Genomic DNA, 6,769 nt, shown 5'->3' on the forward strand with positions numbered 1-6,769 from the left:
ACATTGGTCAATTAGTCTAGCGGCCCTCTACGAAAACAGCTTTTTAATGTTAAATGTTGGTCAGGATCACCCTAGACCCTTGTTAAGGGATTTTTTTATCAATGATGACTAATTATGTATACATTTCAAATCAGGACTGACTAATCCGAATACTATTATGTTACTGTACATGTATGAATTTTCTCTCTTGCTCCCAGTATTGAATATAATGTAGAAACAAGAGTTTAGAACAATGACGGTCTGTTCCTTGGTACAAATGAATGAACTATCTCCAGATGGCAGGGACGGACTATCTCCAGACTGTCTAGAATGCTTATCTACACTGACTGACCTTGGCTCTAGGCGAGGAGGGAAGGCTTGAGATCTATAGAGCCTTTCTACCAGTGTCAAGAAGAGACAGAACATTTAGAAAACGCTGACGTCATTTTCAGTTTATAACCCGTGGTAAAATGTGTATGAACTTAGTACTCTCTTGATTAAAGGCTGTTACTTGACTTTTAAGACCGGGGCTCTGTCCATTCTTATAAAATAAGGGTCTTACAAACCCTTATGCATTGACAGAGTGTATAATTTTGATTGGGAATTAAAACAGAGGAATGAAATTCCTTCAAAAACCCTAGACCCTATGCACTATGCAGATGAGGAGATCTGAGGTGTGTGTGTGTGTGTGTGAGAGAGAGGGAGAGAGATGAAAGGGAGATTACTTTCTCACAACACGAAAATAATCCTGCAGCAACAGGAAATGTGAATTATTGTGTAGATTATAATGAAATTACAAAACTTTAGATGCCTTTTTATACATTGAATATTCAGAGAAGTAGGTCAATTGTCACAGCAATAGTAGTGTTCACAACTGAAGAGTATAGCCTACATCTGCCTTTCAGTAAGCAAGAAAGGATGTTGGTGAAGTATACCCATACCAATAAAAATGCTAATTTTAAGTTACTGTATTGACTGATGTAACTACATGAAGTTCATGATGATCAGCTAAGATGCCATGCTGTGCTTTTCTCCTGTGGGAACATTCAGAACTCACAGGCACACACACAAACAGAATAGCTCAATTGAAAATTGTTGTATGTGTAAGTACTAGCTAAGTCAGCTATTCAAAGAGCCAGGTAGGTAACCATTTAGAGTAACTGATGTTCATTATTACTCAGTCAATAAACACCATCAGCTGACAAAAGATCTAGCTAAGCTACAGTAGCTACAGAAATGAATGGAGAAATCTGACCTTTCTGCTGCAGGTAGCTCTGGCTGGGCAGCTTCATCTTGTAGCATGTTGAGGGAATAATTTACTTCCACTATCTACTACTAGCTAGCATGACTATAGCCAGTAACCAGGTAGGGCTAGCTAGTCAGTTAGTGGAAGCCAACTTTGTTATGATGTTGTTTAGTTTGTGCTATTGGCATGCTAACTTCATAAAAGGTTCTGCATCTTAGCTTACATGAGTATTTTTCACACTCACAGGGTCAAATTCTTTCCTTGTACTGCCAACCTAGGCTTTGTGTTATTCTGAGGGCACAATGTCAACTGATTTTGATTGGGTGTCCAGGGGGTAGAATAAAAAATAAATATATAAAAATATATATATTAGTGTATCAAATATTCTTATGGTTATATACTAGTGGAGTTTACTTCTTGAATGTTTTGAGATGAAATGTTTTCTGAATTAAAGTTATTTCAGGCTACAGCTGTTTGTCGGCCACTCCCATCGAATTTCGACACTTCACACATCACTACTCTAAATTTGATCTGGGGGATATTCTTTTGGTTTGATGATTATTATCCGTTGCATCCCTGCGGAGTGTTGTTATGACCAGTTATGTTTTCATGCTGTTAAACGTGCCAGCAAAGGGATTTCTTTGAGTAGATAAATGTCTCAATTTCCTCATCAGGGGTAACATATCACAGACCATGATAAAGTTGGTTTGAGATTCGATATTCGCCAGACAATCTGGACCTTCAAACTTCAATAACTCGCAAACCTTGTCACAACACAACGAATTGGCTCAAACGCATGAACTTTTAATAATTAATTGAAATGCATTCCAGTTGACAAGGTCATGAAGCTGGTTGAGAGAATACCAAGAGTGTGTAAAGCTGTCATCAAGGCAAAGGGTGGCTACTTTGAGGAATCAAAAACATATTTTGATTTGTTTTACACTTTATGGTTACACATGATTCCATGTGTTATTTCATAGTTTTGATGTCTTCACTATTATTCTACAATGTGGAAAATAGTACAAATAAAGAAAAACCCAACATTTTGACTGGTACTGTATGTAAATGACATATTTCTGTTTTCAATACATTTGCAAACGTTTCTAAAAACATGTTTTCAGTTTGTCATTATGGGGTATTATGTGTAGATGGGTGAGAACAAAACATATTGAATCCATTTTGAATTCAGGTTGTAATGCAACAATGTGGATTAAGTCAAGGGGTACTTTCTGAAGGCACTGTGTGTTACCATCCACTAACACCCCAGTCTCACACTTCTTGTTAGAGGTTTTTGAGCATATTACTCCAGTGCTAGCCTCACTACACTGGCCTTCTGTTAAGGATAGGGCTGATTTCAAGGTTTTACTGTTTACCTACAAAGCATTGCATGGACTTTCTCCTTCTTATCTCTTTGATTTGGTCCTATGGTACATAATGTACCTACACGTACGCTATGATCACAAGACGCAGGCATCCTTTTTGTCCCTATAGTTTCAAAGGAAACAGCTGGAGGCAGGGCTTTCTCCTATAGAGCTCCTATTTTATGGAATGGTGTGCCGATCCATGTGAGAGAAGCAGACTCGGTCTCAACCTTTAAGTCTTTACTGAAGATTTATTTCTTCAGTAGGTCCTATGATTGAGTGGCTCAGGGGTGTGAAGGTGAATGACATGGCACTTGCAAGAGGAACCACCTTTTCTGTCTCTGCCTGGCCGGCTCCCCGCTCTCTCCTGGGATTCTCTGCCTCTGATCCTATTATGGAGGCTGAGTCACTGGCCTGCTGTCGCTCTCCCATGCCATTCCTATGAGGGCGCATCAGATCATGCTAGGCTTTGTTAACTATACTCGACTACCTTGGGTGGGTTGAGTCACTGACGTAATCTTCCTGTCCTGTTTTGCGCCCCCTAGGGGTAATGGGGTGTGGGAGATCTTCCTCGGTTATACTCAACCTTGTCTCATGGTAGTAAGTTAGTGGTCTGTTGATTTCCCTTGAGTGGTGTGGGGGCTGCGCTTTGGCAAAGATGGGTGTTGCTTAATCATGCCTGATTTGCACTGTCCAGGAGTAATTTTGGAAGGGGCCACAGTGTTGCCCAATCCCCCTGTTTCTGTCCCCATTGATTATGTTGCAATAGCTTATGTGTTGGGGGATATGATCAGTCTGTCCTATCTGGTATACTGTGTGATCTTAGGCATGCTCCCTCTGATCTTCCTCTATCTCTCTGTGTCCCTGTGTGTGTGTGTGTGTGTGTGTGTGTGTGTGTGTGTGTGTGTGTGTGTGTGTGTGTGTGTGTGTGTGTGTGTGTGTGTGTGTGTGTGTGTGTGTGTGTGTGTGTGTGTGTGTGTGTGTGTGTGTGTGTGTGTGTGTGTGTGTGTCTCTCTCTCTCTCTCTCTCTCTCTCTCTGTGATTTTATTGTTATATATTGTTGTACATTTCTCGTTCTAGGTAGAACTGTTTAGGTTTAAGGTTTATACCGAGCCCCAAATGTGGTTCTCCTGTAGGGACATGCAGAAGTAGACTATATGTTCTACTTAGTACATGTTTTCCTAAGAGTGTACAACAATAATTCACTCTCATTTGTCATTCAGTTCTTGTGTTGTGATGAGTTCAGTGTGTTGCTTGAATTATGTAATTTGTCATAGCTTGTCAAATGTTTTGTTAAATGAAATTGAATATTTAAATCCAGTTTCTAGTGGGGGGTGCGGGGAGGGGGGATTATTTAAGATAATTTTTGAAGAGGTAGGGTTTCAGATGTTTTTTCAATAGATGGGCAGGGACTCTGCTGTCCTAGATTAAGGGGAATGCTGGTACCACCATTGGGGAGTGGGGTGACATGGGAGAATTTGGTAAGGCTGAATACCAGGCAGGCTGCGGTTTTCTGGATAAGTTGCAGGGGTTTGATGCCACAAGCAGGGAACCCAGCCAATTTGGTAAGGCTGAATACCAGGCAGGCTGCGGCCTTCTGGATAAGTTGCAGGGGTTTGATGCCACAACCAGGGAGCTGTTGAAATGTAATTGATTTTTATATATATTTTAAATGTAGGAATAACTTTATGAGAAAACTAAAGGGTATGCAACATGCCTCTCTGTATGAGGGATAGTGGACCGCTGAAATGAGGTTGGTGGACAGATAAAATGGGTTTCCAGGTGGAGGAGAGGTACCTATGACAGACTGGTCCAATAATGCATTTGTTATTGGACTGCGTTTTTTGGACAAGGAGGTAAATTGGGAAATCCATTTTTACTATCAAGGGCTGTGAAGAGAGCAGTGGGAAAGGTGGATTCAATCAAGGTGACTAGATGTGGCCTTGTTTTAGTTAATTGTGTTGATGAAATTCTCTGAAACAGGAAACACTTATCTCCCTCACTAGCTTTAAGCACCAGCTGTCAGAGCAGCTCACAGATTACTGCACCTGTACGTAGCACAACCTATAATTTAGCCCAAACAACTACCTCTTTCCCTACTGTATTTATTTAGTTTTATTTATTTATTTTGCTCCTTTGCACCCCATTATTTTTATTTCTACTTTGCACATTCTTCCACTGCAAATCTACCATTCCAGTGTTTTACTTGCTATATTGTATTTACTTTGCCACCATGGACTTTTTTTTGCCTTTACCTCCCTTATCTCACCTCATTTTCTCACATCGTATATAGACTTGTTTCTACTGTATTATTGACTGTATGTTTGTTTTACTCCATGTGGAACTCTGTGTCGTTGTATGTGTCAAACTGCTTTGCTTTATCTTGGCCAGGTCGCAACTGTAAATGAGAACTTGTTCTCAACTTGCCTACCTGGTTAGATAAAGGTGAAATAAAAAATAAATGAAGAATAGAAGAAGGCTAAATTCCCACATCAGAAGTAACCTGTGTTGATCTTCGGAGCAGGGCGCCTGCCAAAGGAGTTATAGCTGGAGTCTCGTTAGATATACTGTAGATGACGAGTAGCTTATTCAGAAAGTGGTCAGTACACGTCACTTGACCCGTATGGTAAATGGAAGGAAGGAGAAAAGCCTATCGCTACTATTGTTGTTTAGGGAGATTCTACATGTGAACATGTGAAGCTTGGCTATGTGAGGTATGCTGTGAGAGTATTTGTGTCCAAACCACTACAGTGTGGGAATTGTAAAATATATGGTCATGTGTCAAATGTTTGGAGATGGGAGAAATATGGTATTGAAGAATCTTTGAATGGAAAATGTTGCAACTGCGGTGGGGATCTTACTCTAGAGTTCCTTGAGGTGCCCTGTTAGGGTGAAAGCGGTTGAGGTGTCAAGGATCAGGGCTGTTCGGCAGATCTCCTATGTGGAGGAGATGAAGAGAGTCGAAGGGGCTAGAGGCCACAGTGTTGAAGAAGATATGGAGGTGGATGCATTTCTGGCCACAGTGATTAATTGTACAGCAGTGTCCAAGAAGCTGGACATCATTATATCTGCAGCCAAGAGGTTTTGGGGGCTCCAAGACTTCATGGCAGAAGCACTGCAAGGACAATTGTTGCTTGGAAATGTCCTGCCTTCACAGGAGTCTTCTGAGCATGTGTTTATTATAATCTACCTGATTATAATTTGTTGTTTTTTTGTTAGAGAAAAGCAGGTTGATTTTGTTTAGTAAAAAAATAGTTTAATAGTTTGTATGATATTTTCAAAAAAATGCATCCACATTATTTCCTTTTTGGGATCCTTATTATCCATTAGCACAGTAGGTGGCATAATCCATAAGACTCAAATGCATGCTTTTTAACCGTTCGCTGCCTGCACCCGCACGCCCGACTAGCATCACCACCCTGGATGGTTCCGACCTAGAATATGTGGACTATATAAGTACCTAGGTGTCTGGCTAGATTGTAAACTCTCCTTCCAGACTCATATCAAACATCTCCCATCTAAAATCAAATCTAGAATCGGCTTTCTATTCCGCAACAAAGCCTCCTTCACTCACGCCGCCAAACTTACCCTAGTAAAACTGACTATCCTACCGATCCTCGACTTCGGCGATGTCATCTACAAAATAGCTTCCAATACTCTACTCAGCAAACTGGATGCAGTTTATCACAGTGCCATCCGTTTTGTTACTAAAGCACCTTATACCACCCACCACTGCGACCTGTATGCTCTAGTCGGCTGGCCCTCGCTACATATTCATCGCCAGACCCACTGGCTCCAGGTCATCTACAAGTCCATGCTAGGTAAAGCTCCGCCTTATCTCAGTTCACTGGTCACGATGGCAACACCCACCCGTAGCATGCGCTCCAGCAGGTGTATCTCACTGATCATCCCTAAAGCCAACACCTCATTTGGCCGCCTTTCGTTCCAGTTCTCTGTTCTCTGCTGCCACGAATTGCAAAAATCGCTGAAATTGGAGACTCACCAACTTCAAACATCTGCTATCTGAGCAGCTAACCGATCGCTGCAGCTGTACATAGTCTATCGGTAAATAGCCCACCCAATTTTACCTACCTCATCCCCATACTGTTTATATTTATTTACTTTTCTGCTCTTTTGCACACCAATATCTATACATGTACATGACCATCTGATCATTTATCAC

Source organism: Oncorhynchus kisutch, linkage group LG22 (assembly GCF_002021735.2).
Source record: "Oncorhynchus kisutch isolate 150728-3 linkage group LG22, Okis_V2, whole genome shotgun sequence".
Lineage (NCBI taxonomy): Eukaryota > Metazoa > Chordata > Actinopteri > Salmoniformes > Salmonidae > Oncorhynchus > Oncorhynchus kisutch.